At 40.3% G+C, this 12,588-nt stretch overlaps 1 pseudogene; it reads left to right on the top strand.

The window, feature by feature from the left end:
- Window positions 1-12,588, top strand: part of LOC120515186 — a 125,463-nt pseudogene that overhangs the window by 69,665 nt on the left and 43,210 nt on the right.

A 12,588-nucleotide genomic window follows, 5' to 3' on the forward strand; every position in this document is an offset into this window, starting at 1 on the left:
TTAGCATTTTTTTTATTCTCTCAGTCGCGTTTACACTCGCCCTTATCTGACACTGCTGTTTTCAAATAAAGATGAGCTATAATGGTGGTGAACTTAGATCGGAGAAAGAGAACAGAAGCCCTACCCACAAGAAACGTCCACTCACATACAAGAACAGCGCAGCTGCACCAGGCGTAAAGGCGAAAGATGCGTCATTCTTCCAGCAGTCTGCCCCTCACCTGTCCTTCAACGAAACAGCACGGCTTACAGAGCTCACCAACGTGTTTGTGATTAAGTTTTGTGATGGTCTTTACATAAGAAACATTTATGTGTTACCAATATAAAAGCCAGATCGAATGTTATTTACCTTGATTTATTTACTTATCTTTCTACTACGCAAAGTCACAAGTAGACTGCAGAGCTTCCTGTGTTTGATCGACAAGGGCAGCTCTAACCGCTGTACTACCAAAGCAGCCGCTACAAGAACATACACTAACGCGATATTTTTTTCTCCGAATATAGTCTTGAATAAAAGCGCACTTGTTCTATTATATTAGTACCTTTTGTGAAAGTGCTTATTTGATATTTGGACTTCAGTCTTCACACATTATACACTTCATGTCAAAATTTTGTCATTTGTACTAAAACATGGAAAAAGGTTGTGTTTTAGGTATGTATTTCTGTCATGCTTACACTTACATAGATCTTTGTAGACGTGTTTCAAATAGCAATATATTTTTTTTGCATATACAGCTCTATGGTACCTGACTCCATGATAAACAAGGCTTCAGTTGGGAGAGGTTTTTGCAGTTTCTGCAACGGTGGGGGGGATGGTATAGCAGGCTGCTTGGGCTTATCGACACATTTATAAGACAAAAGATGCTGAATGTAGATGTGTGAGCGGATTTAAGGTGGGCCAGATTTACACGTTTTTTCGTAAGCTTTGGTAATTCTAGTGTTAAAGCTATTTGCTTCAACACAAACTAGAAACCGTTTATAAAAATTGTCATAAAAATAGTCTGAAATAAAAATTATTGAGGAAATAATTCAGTCTACTAAAAAATTAGCTGTGTCGAATTTAAATCTTCTTTCATCACTGTGTCTTGCAAGGAATTTCAGCTCCTTGGAAGGGCCAGGTTCAATGACAGGAATGGCACTGTGTAAGTTTGTTTTGCTTACCATGCTGTCTCAAAACCACAATGGCACCAAAATAACCACCACCATAAGAACAAGTCACAACACAAAAACATTTTTTTTATACTTAGCTTGCATTTCTAAGTACAAGGTCCAACGTTGCCAGGTGAAATCAATTTAGATAATGATAGAGTGAATGTCTCTGTAGCAGACAGAGTGCTCAGAAAGGCTGAAGATTCAGGCAGTGCAGCATGTCTGAGGTCCATTTGGTGGTTCGGTCCTCAAAATGCCATGCGGTGGTAAGAATTTTTATAACTTTAGGAGAATGTTGTTTTGGTGTAATATACTCATCTGTGCTAAACAGAGAGCCTTACCAGCCCAACAAGCAATTTCATTGATTTTTCTCCTGGCAAAGTTCAAGAAATGCTTTCTGACAGAAACACAATAATGGGAAAAAAAAATGAAAGGAATGCTTTACCATCAAGAAGCGGTGATGCATGAATGTGTGAACGACCTCTGTATGTGATTCCAGTCAAACACAGGGCCCACACAGGTTTCTATACTTGTTCACCCACTGCCTAACTCACTTTTTTATTTAGGAAACTTTAATCATAGCTAGTCTTAGTGGCTTAACACAGCCCAATGTAACAATGCTTTATCTTGATCTTATACTTTTCTTACTAAGTAATCAGCAGTTTTGACATCCTACTGTATGAAAAGTACTGTATATAATAAATCTTGAATCTAATAAAGTTGAAGAGGCCTATTTAACAGAATATAGCCTTGAGTGAGAAATTGGTTAATGATGGCCTCTTTGGGAGAGTCTTAATTTGGTCCAGTTATTTATTGTTTTTCCTTTATTCCCATTCACAGGGTCGCCCTCTTTCTTTTAAGACATTTCTAATTTGGGTTCTGATAAGTATCTATCAAGGTAGGTACAATTTGTTCAAATATCTTCTGTGATGTATTATGTTCCATGATTTTTATCACAAACTTAACATTTACTTACTAAAGACTTAACTAATTAAGAGTGGGTGGAATTGGGAAATAACATTTATTTTGCACTACATTAACTAGTTCACATATAATACAGTATCTGTAGCTGTAATTGGTCCACATAGTAAATTTATATTACAATTATTTTTTTTACCATACTCTGGCACCTTTCAAGCAAAGATTTCATGAGAACAGCTTTAACAGTCTATGTGGAGCTCAACATTGTCAGAGCTGTATATGCAGGTAAATGGCAGCAGCAGCTCCAAATAACTAGTATTTCATATATCAGCTTTTACATAGCATATTAGAAGTGATGTAGCTTCACAGTACTCTTAGTAACTGAAATCGTAAAGACAAAAATTAAAATACAGTTCTCTCCATAGAGAGAGTACATCATAGCATAAAGTTTATTTTCCAGCATTGTATACAACAGAATAAAAAATTACGTTCATTATGGTTTCATGGCGGTAGCCTCAACAGTTTTAGAGGACTTTGGATCTAATATGCATCGATCAATAAAATAGAATGTCCACCTCTGATCACAGTAATGAAAATGTTAATTTTAAACATGGTTACATAGTTTCTTCCTAAGAAGACTTTTCCCACTAACAGCATTCTTTCAGAGATTGTAAAACATTTGTTCACCTCTGGAATGTGGCCCACATACAGTACTTTTACGGTACAGACTCTTTGAGAGCTTAATAATTGTGACAAACTGAATGATACTCATAACTCAGTAGACCAGGGTCTGTGTCATACAAAATATGACTGCAGCAGAATGCACATGCCCAAGACCCTGGTAGTATACTTGTCTGAATGACATTTTCTGACTTTTGGTGATTGTAATTAACACAGTTGAAGGAGCAGGAAAATATAATACTTTGATGGTGTATAATAGACCACACAAGGTTTCTCCAGATTTGTGCTGAGACTTCAGTGGAATAGTTTTCAGGCAGTATTGTACTGTAAATAGTAGAATATAATTATGACTTAAACACCTGAGCACTCATTTATAAAGCTTATGTACAGTACACACAATAATAAACTCAATGTGCATATACAACTTCCCATGCAAACACCAGGATTTGTAAAAGAGAATTTGATATGAAAGCTTGCATGTACTGCAGCTGTGACCCATGTTTTTGCAATTATTCAGGGAAACTGGGAAGTGATCACACCCTTGATCAAGTAGGGAAATGCAGCCAAATTAGATAAACGATGATTCACACGCACAGTATACCATATTACCAAACATATTTCACCTCAAAAATGATGAATACGATAAACTGTCAGGAATATATTGAATGTGCTTCACTCTAGCGTGCTTGCTGTGCTTAAAGCCATTAACTGACCAGCAAAGCACTACATCTGATTTTTATATGGTGTGGGTACACATACTGTATATAAAACACAACATGCTTTTGGCAATAAAAAAGGAAATCTGCAGCAGTATCTGGTTCTCGTAACATAATTAGAGCACTATACTGCACTCATTTTGCAGTAAGAGAAGCTACACAGGAACCTAGCAGGAATAAAGCTGTATTTGTTAACTGTAAGTTGTTACATTCCATTATTGCACAAGTCATATGTGATGCCATGAGGTAGCTGAGAAACATTGTGTTCCCAGGGCCTGTGTCTGCCTGTGATTAATTTATTCTGTGGCATAGTAGCTTTGACAGATGTGATGGTACTGTACATGGTAGCTGGCTTGTTATTAAGGTAACTGGCTGAACCCTCAGTTTTTTGGATGGCCTGTACTATTCATTGCAACAACAGTCATTTTTTTACATATACCAGGTGATATCAGGCTACCCACTTTAGACGCTAGCACCTTACATCTTTCCCTGACCCTCAGAATGCAGAGAAGAGGCACTTTAATGCTGTTGTGGAGCACAGCCAACTCTTGAATGCAGGCATCAGGGTCTTGGTATGGCAGGAGCAAGGTTCCTCTTTCAGCCAGTGAAGTTCTGCGGTATTGTGATTACATATGTATGAGGCTGATTAGCATGCTCCATATATGGATGTTTCGAGGGAGCATTCAACACATGTTCCCATTTGTATAATTACGAGATGACTGTGATTTATAAAGGGTAAATTGCATAGAAATGTGTGTATGCCAGGTTTTATAGATCTGATTTTTTTTTCTTTGCCGTACACATTTTCCTGGTTTTTGGCATGCACATAATTTCACACTCAAATTCATGCAAAGTTTTATAGGCTCTAGGCAACCTAAGGGCATAGAACAGATTGTAAAAGTAATATTTATATAAATCAGACACTTAGAATCTCCATTAGAAATGTCATATTAATGTATCACTATTAGCATAATTGGCAGTACTATACTTTCATTGGAGTGCAGAGTAAGCATTTACTCCCAGACCAATTACTTTGAAATTAACTTCAACTTATTTAGGTTGATTTATTTGTGTTATTTTTAGTACCTGTCTGACTTTCTTCACATCCCACCTACTTCTATTCCGGAAAAAACATTGATCAGTCTTGAGGACTCAGACAGCATTTCTCTTACATATAAAAACATTTTAAAGTCCCTCCCTTTCAAAGATCCCATAGTTCATTTGGAAAAGGATCTCTCACTCAACATTTTGGAAAAGGAAAGGATAGCAGCAATTCACTCTAGCTCCATATGTGTAAAGCATACAATTATTCAACTTAAAATCATTTATGGAGCACATCTGCTTTGTTTACATTTGTCCAAAGTGTGTTTCCAGGTCAAGATCCAACCTGCGAACGTTGCAATGAAGTTCTAGCCTCATTGGGTCATATGTTTTGGGCGTGCACCAAATTAACATCATTTTGGACCAAAATTTTTAAAAGCCTTTCAGACAACTTAGGTGTCACAGTCTCTCCTAATCCACTAACAACTGTGTTTAGTGTACCTCCAGATGGGCTTAAAGTGGAGAAGGACAAACAAACTGTAATTGCCTTTAGTTCACTATTGGCATGTAGATTTATCTTGCTCAACTGGAAGAATCCTAACTCGCCTCTTTGGGTAACCAATGTTATGAAATGTTCCCTATTTACCTAACGAGGAAGAAGACAATATCGGGGCAGCTGAGCCGGCGCAAAGATAAAAGATAAGATAAAAGCCAAGCAGCTTGCGAGAAAATGGTATTATAAACCATCGGTGCCTTCTGTGATCCTTGGAAATGTGAACTCACTACCAAATAAGATCGACGAACTGGCTGTGCTGGTGAAAAATGTCAGAACCTACAGAGAATGCAGCTTGCTGTGTTTTAGTGAAACGTGGCTAACAACTACTATCCCAGATGCTAACGTGGAGCTACCCGGGTTTAGCACAGTTAGAGCAGACAGAGCCGCAAATACCAGTGCTAAGAAGGAAAGGGGAGGGGAGTCGCTCTCTATGTCAATACAAAGTGGTGCAACTCTGGACATGTAAACATTAAAATCTCCACTTGCTGCAGGGACATCGAACTGTTGGCCGTAAGTCTGCGTCCCTATTACTTGCCAAGAGAGTTTGGACACGTGATTGTTGTTATTGTTTACATCCCCCCTCGAGTGAACGCGGAGATAGCGAGTGACGTCATCCATTCCGCAGTTGCTAAGTTACAAAGCAGCACCCTGAGGCGCTTGTGCTAATTGCTGGAGATTTTAACCATGTAACGCTGGATAAAACATTACCTGCCTTCTCCCAGTATGTGGACTGTAACACCCGGGGAAATAGAACTATTGACCTACTATATGCAAACGTTAAAGATGCATACAGCGCCACCCCGCTGCCTGCGCTTGGGAAAGCAGATCATAACCTGGTTCTGCTTCAGCCTTACTACAAACCAAGAGTGAGGGCGCTACCTACAACCACACGCTTATTCAGGAAGTGGTCCCCTGAGGCAGAGCAGGCTCTGAGAGAACTACAGACTGGAATATACTGCAGGAGTCACATAGTGAGAACATTGAAGAGGCTGTTGACTGCACAACTGATTACATCAACTTCTGTATGGACATTGTAGTTCCAGTAAGAACAGTACGCTGCTATGCTAACAACAAGCCATGGATTACAAGTGACATCAAGGGCCTTTTGAACCAGAAGAAAAGGGCTTTTAAAGGCGGTGATCAGCATGAGCTCAAGCGTGCAGAAGAAACTCCAGCTCAGGGCAGCGAAGGAGCAGTACAGGAGAAAGCTGGAGCAGAAGTTGCAGAATAACAGCATGAAGGAAGTGTGGGATGGGATGAAGATCATCACTGGCTGCAGCTCAAAGCGGGGTGCCACCATCGAGAGAGACGTGGAGAGAGCAAACCAAATGAACAACTTCTTTAACAGGTTTGACCATCCTAACCCACTCTCACCTTGGAGTACTGCATCCTCCAACCATCCTTCTGCTGATACCAGCATAGGTGAGACATCCCCACCCACAATTACAGCAGCACAGGTGAGCAGAGAGCTGAGGAGACTTTGTGCCAGCAAAGCAGCGGGTCCAGATGGTGTATCGCCACGACTGCTGAAGGCCTGTGTGTTGGAACTGGGGAGTCCTCTACAGCGCATCTTCAACCTGAGCCTGGAACAGGGAGAGTCCCGAGGCTTTGGAAAACATCTTGTATCACCCCAGTCCCAAAGGTATCACGTCCTAGTGAGCTGAATGACTTCCGGCCTGTTGCTCTGACGTCACATGTGATGAAGACCATGGAGTGGCTGCTGCTTCACCACCTGAGGCCACAGGTCCGCCACGCCCTCAACCCTCTGCAGTTCGCATACCAGGAGAATGTGGGAGTGGAGGATGCCATCATCTATATGCTACACCGATCCCTCTCCCACCTGGACAGAGGCAGTGGTGCTGTAAGAATTATGTTTTTAGACTTCTCTAGCGCCTTCAACACCATCCAACCTCTGCTCCTTAGGGACAAGCTGACTGAGATGGGAGTAGACTCACACCTGGTGGCATGGATCGTGGACTATCTTACAGACAAACCTCCGTATGTGCGTCTTGGGAACTGCAGGTCTGACATTGTGGTCAGCAACACAGGAGCACCGCAAGGGACTGTACTTTTTCTCGGTCCTGTTCAGCCTATATACATCAGACTTCCAATACGATTCGGAGTCCTGCCACGTGCAAAAGTTCGCTGATGACACTGCTATAGTGGGCTGCAGGAGGAGGAGTACAGGAACCTAATCAATGACTTTGTTAAATGGTGTGACTCAAACCACTTACACCTGAACACCAGCAAGACCAAGGAACTGGTGGTGGATTTTAGGAGACCTAGGCCCCTCATGGACCCGTGATCATCAGAGGTGACTGTGTGCAGAGGGTACAGACCTATAAATACCTGGGAGTGCAGCTGGATGACAAATTGGACTGGACTGCCAATACTGATAATCTTTGTAAGAAAGGTCAGAACCGACTATACTTCCTTAGGAGGTTGGTGTCCTTCAACATCTGCAATAAGATGCTGCAGATGTTCTGCCAGACTGTTGTGGCGAGTGCCCTCTTCTACGCGGTGGTGTGCTGAGGTGGCAGCATAAAGATGAAAGACGCCTCATGTCTGGACAAACTTGTTAGGAAGGCAGGCTCTATTGTAAGAATAAAGTTGGACAGTTTAACATCTGTAGCAGAGCGACGGGCACTAAGAAAACTCCTGTCAATCATGAAGAATCCACTGCATCCACTTAACAGTGTCATCTCCAGGCAGAGGAGTAGCTTCAGTGACAGACTTTTGTCACTGTCTTGCTCCACTGACAGACTGAGGAGATCGTTCCTCCCGCACACTATGTGACTCTTCAATTCCACCCGGGGGAGTAAATGATAACATTATTCAAAGTTATTGTCTGTTTTACATGCATTTTATTACTTTTAGTTTAATATTGTTTTTGTATCAGTATACTGCTGTTGGATTATGTGAATTTCCACTTGAGATTAATAAAGTATCTATCTATCTATCTATCTATCTATCTATCTATCTATCTATCTATCTATCTATCTATCTATCTATCTATCTAAATGGGAAAAAATTAAATACTCACTTAGAGGATCAGTGCAAAACTTTTTTAAAACCTGCCAGGATCTAATTAATAATATTTTAGAATAAGCAATTAACACTAGAATTACCAAAGCCTATGAAAAAACTTGTAAACCAGGCCCACCTTGAATCCCTTCACACCTCTCCGTCAGCGTCTTTTGTCTTGTAAATGTGTTGACCAACGCAAACAGCAAGCAGCCTGCTATACCATCCCCCCACTGCCGCAGAAAGGGCAAGAGGTTCTCCCAGTTCCAGTCTTAATTTTCTGGGAGTGAGCTACTTAGAATTTTATAGAGTAAATAATTTAATGTGTGTTCCGTGTATACAACAATCTATGTAAACACCGTTAAAACAAACGTTTTTCATGTTTTAGTAATAAATGACAAAATATAGACAAGAACGGTATAATGTGTGAAGGCTGAAGTCCAATTATCAAATAAACACTTTCACAAAAGGTGTAAGGATAATACGACAGCTTCTGTGGTGTAGCCGTAAAAACTGCTGATTTATAATCCGGAGGTTGCGAGTTTGAAATCAGCTTCCCTGCAAATTTACCATTTTGAGTAGTGAGCTGCTCTTATTGTTACTATTATACAGTAAAAACATATATTTGATTTGTGTCCGTAACAGCCGGTGTAAACTTATAGTACTTGTTTTTTTTTTTTTATTCTCTCAGTCACGATACAACACCCGGTAGTACAGAATAGAATAGTACAGAGAGGTCAGTTCTGTGCTATATACAATCATCAAATTCAAATGTTAACAGTTCTCATACACCCAAGGACCGTCCTTCCTACATTTATGACATGTGTACCTGTTGCAATGTGCACACTTCTCTCTATGCTGTGGTTCCTATTACATTGAAGGGGCACCTGACACTGACTGAGTTTGTTTTCCTGGGGGAAGCAGCGGTCTTGGAACAGAAGCTTGTCGATGTTGTGTGCTCTTTTTCTTTTTCCATCGCTTTTTATTGTAAGAAGCGGCGACAATAATGAGCAAAGAACACTCTTCTTTTCTCAGTGGACCTGTGCATGCCTTGTACTGTACATGTGCGTTGATCTCTGCCAGAGCAAGCATGTTATAGCACAAGCAACTGGCCACCCACGTGCTCCTGCTTGCACTGAATAAGCTCACACCTTCTGGTGCATTATGGCAATGCAGCACTGGGGAAAAAAAGAAAGAGACAAATATATGTGACACCCAAGGACCGTCCTTCCTACATTTACGACATGTGTACCTGTTGCAATGTACACACTTCTCTCTGTGCTGCGTTTCCTATTACATTGAAGGTGCACCTGACACTGACTGAGTTTGTTTTCCTGGGGGAAGCAGTGGTCTTGGAATCATCCCATCCTCTACCTTGATGACACGAATGGTGATCGGTTAAAAATCCATTTGTTTTCTTTCTTCATCATTGTGTTTCTGATTTTTTCTTAATCATGATTTTTAATTACTTCACATAACTGTCTTTCAGCTCCAACAAAGTTTGTTCCATTATCTGAGTGTATGAATTTAACTTGTCCTCTTCTGCAAATGAGTTGGTGTATGCTACTGATACAAGAATCAGTGTCCAAGCTGTGTGCAATCTCTGTGTGCATAGCTCTGATTGTCAGACAAGTGAAAATTATTCCGTACCAACTTTGTCCTCTTTCAACTTAAAAGGGACCAAAATAATCAATTCCAACATTGGAGAAAGGTGGTTGGCCAGGTACTAAACGATCTCCAGCCTTATCTGCCATTTTTTGCTCTCCTACTTTCGCATTGGATGTTCTGCATGTTGTACACTTTGAAGTGATTTTTCTGACAGTTTAATCTGCTTGTGGTATCCAATATTTCTGGCGTAATTGCAAGCATATAGTTGCATCCACAGTCTTTGATTTCTTTTTGAATGTGCTGCAGTATAATGGAGGCAATATGTGAATGCTAGTGAAGAACTGCAGGATGTTTAGCTTCTGGCATTGCAGTTTTGTTGAGTCTTCCTAAAACTCTCAGTATTCCATCTTGTATGACTGGGTCGTTAAAAGATTTGACTGTTCTTTTTTACGCATTTTTCTGTTAAGCCTTTAATTCTTCTGGAAATTATTGCTGTTGACTGAGGCATATAAGCTCTGTTTCAGCTTTGGCCAAGTATTCAGGAGAAATCGGGCTTGGTTTTAAAGTCAATTTGTACTTTTTCATGTGCTATATGTTTTGTGATCTTCTGGATTACTTTCAGATTGACTGACTTCTAGTTGAAATGTTTTTCTTTCATTGTTTAAGTGCAGCACTATGTCTTTAAACTTGAGGAGCCAAGCCACTACTTTCTTAAAATTTAGCCGTTCTGAAAAGTAGGCGATTAGTTTATTTGGTTCATTAACCTTCTCTATTCTTGTCATGTTAACTACACATATTTTAATTTCTGGATCATCTTAAAACTGAATTGTTCAGTTGATCTGGTCTTTTTGGCCACTAGTAAGAAGCGTAGACCTTGTGACCATGTGGTGCTTCTGATGAAGCTTTCTGTGCTTAGCCCTCTTGATGCTTCACCTGCTGCATTTATGGCAAATGTAACATGCTTCCATTGTGAAGGTTGTGAAAGATCACTGAAATTCTGTTGCCAACAAAGATCTTGAATCGAGTGCATTCTTTTGAAATGTATTTTAGCACTGAGGTGCTGCCAGTCCAAAATATAGATTCTTGTAGGTGTATTTGATGCTGACATTTTAGCATTTTGTCCATTTTGACTGCCACAATGGTTGGTGTCAGCTCCAGGCTTGGAATTGTGACACGCTTCAATGATGCAGCCCTAGACCTGCACATTAGGAATGAATAATGTTTTTTGCCACCTTCGTGAGGCAAGAGAAAATATGGGACAGTGACATCCATCGTCACTGGCATCTGCAAAATGGTGCATTTGTGCTGACCTTATGATTCCAAACCATATGAGTTTGATGCACCTGTTCAAATTCTAGTCTGCTAGTAGCTGTATCCATTTTTTCATTTCTGGATGTTTTTGACTTCCACTTCATCATCACCCACACTTGTCTTTGCACAAGTCTCCTAAAATAGCTTTGCTGGCAGTATAGCATGTGCTAGAAATCTGAGGGGGTCATAAACTGAGCTCACAACAGATAGGATACCGCACCTTATAACAGGCTAGTTTTGTAACTTTATCTGAAATTTCAAACTGTCTGTTCCTGTGCATCACCGGACGTTTGGGGCATGTTTTGTTGGAAGCAGACTGTGGCTCAAGTCTAAATCCTTTTGTTCAAGAGCTCTGTCTTCTTCAGGAATAGACAACAAAACTGCTCTGCTGTTACTCACCCATTTGGTCAGGTCCCCTCTGAGGCCTAGAGCTTGAAGGTCCTTTTCCAGCTTTATTGCTTGTTCTTCTGTTGCCACTGACTTAAACCAGTCATCAACATAGAAATGATTGAGTACAGTGTTAGCAGCTTCTTCAGGAAATGTTTTTCTGGCATTTTCAGCTGTTCTATGCAAAGCATACGAAGCACAACTGGGTTAAGAAGTAGCTCCAAAAAGATGTACTGTTATTTTAAATTCCTCCAAGACTTTACTTAGATTACCTTCAGGCCACTACAAAAAGCGTAAATGATCACTGCATTTATCTGGGACTTTAACTTGGTAGAACATTAATTTAATGTCTGCCATTAATGCCACTGTCTCCTCTCTGAATCTTGTAAGGAGGCCAACAAGTGTGTTAGTCATGTCAGGACCTTTTAAAGGTTGATCTTTAAGTCAAGTCCCCTGGTAGGAGGCTGTATAATCAAAGACCACTCTTTGACCAGTCTTATTTTTCTTTGGATGATGTACACTGTGATATGGAATGTACCACACCTTGCCTTCATTGAAGTTCAGGCTTTCTTTTCAACGTAATCCTTCTCAATAATGTCTGTCATGGAAGCGTTATAGTCTTTGTGGAAACCTGACTTTTTGCTCAGTTTTCTCTTGAACCCAATATCACTCTATTCAGCAATACAGTGATTGTTTGGCATTTTAAGTGTTTCATCCTTCAAAGTGTGACATTGTGGGTTCAGCTTCATGCTTCCATCAGCTGTTTGGGAGTCCTTGAACCCAACACCATCGATAGTTATAACCAAGATGAGCTAGACAGTGACGCAACAATAATGGAGCAAAGGGATGATGTAAAAAGTGCAAAGTGCTTTTATTTAAAATAGTCAACAAACAAAAACAAAGTGTTCAATTAAAGTGTAGTGATTCCCAAGTCAAAAAGATCTTCATTAAATAAATAATCCATAAAACAGTGAGGTTAAAAAATATACAAAAACAATCCTTTTTGACAAGGAGGTTAAAACGTTGCTGGAAACAGTCCTTTAAAACAATAAGCCCCGTGCTTTTTTTACTCTAACGTCTCACCTGCTTCTCCCGTTTGGGCCTGTAGTAGGCTGGACGATCTCTCTGCAGCTGTCCTTCTCTCACTCACACAGGTCTGGAGGCCGCCCGATCCTGGCTTCAGTCACACACTCATCC

The sequence above is a fragment of the Polypterus senegalus genome, chromosome 14, assembly GCF_016835505.1.
Source record: "Polypterus senegalus isolate Bchr_013 chromosome 14, ASM1683550v1, whole genome shotgun sequence".
Classification (NCBI taxonomy): domain Eukaryota; kingdom Metazoa; phylum Chordata; class Cladistia; order Polypteriformes; family Polypteridae; genus Polypterus; species Polypterus senegalus.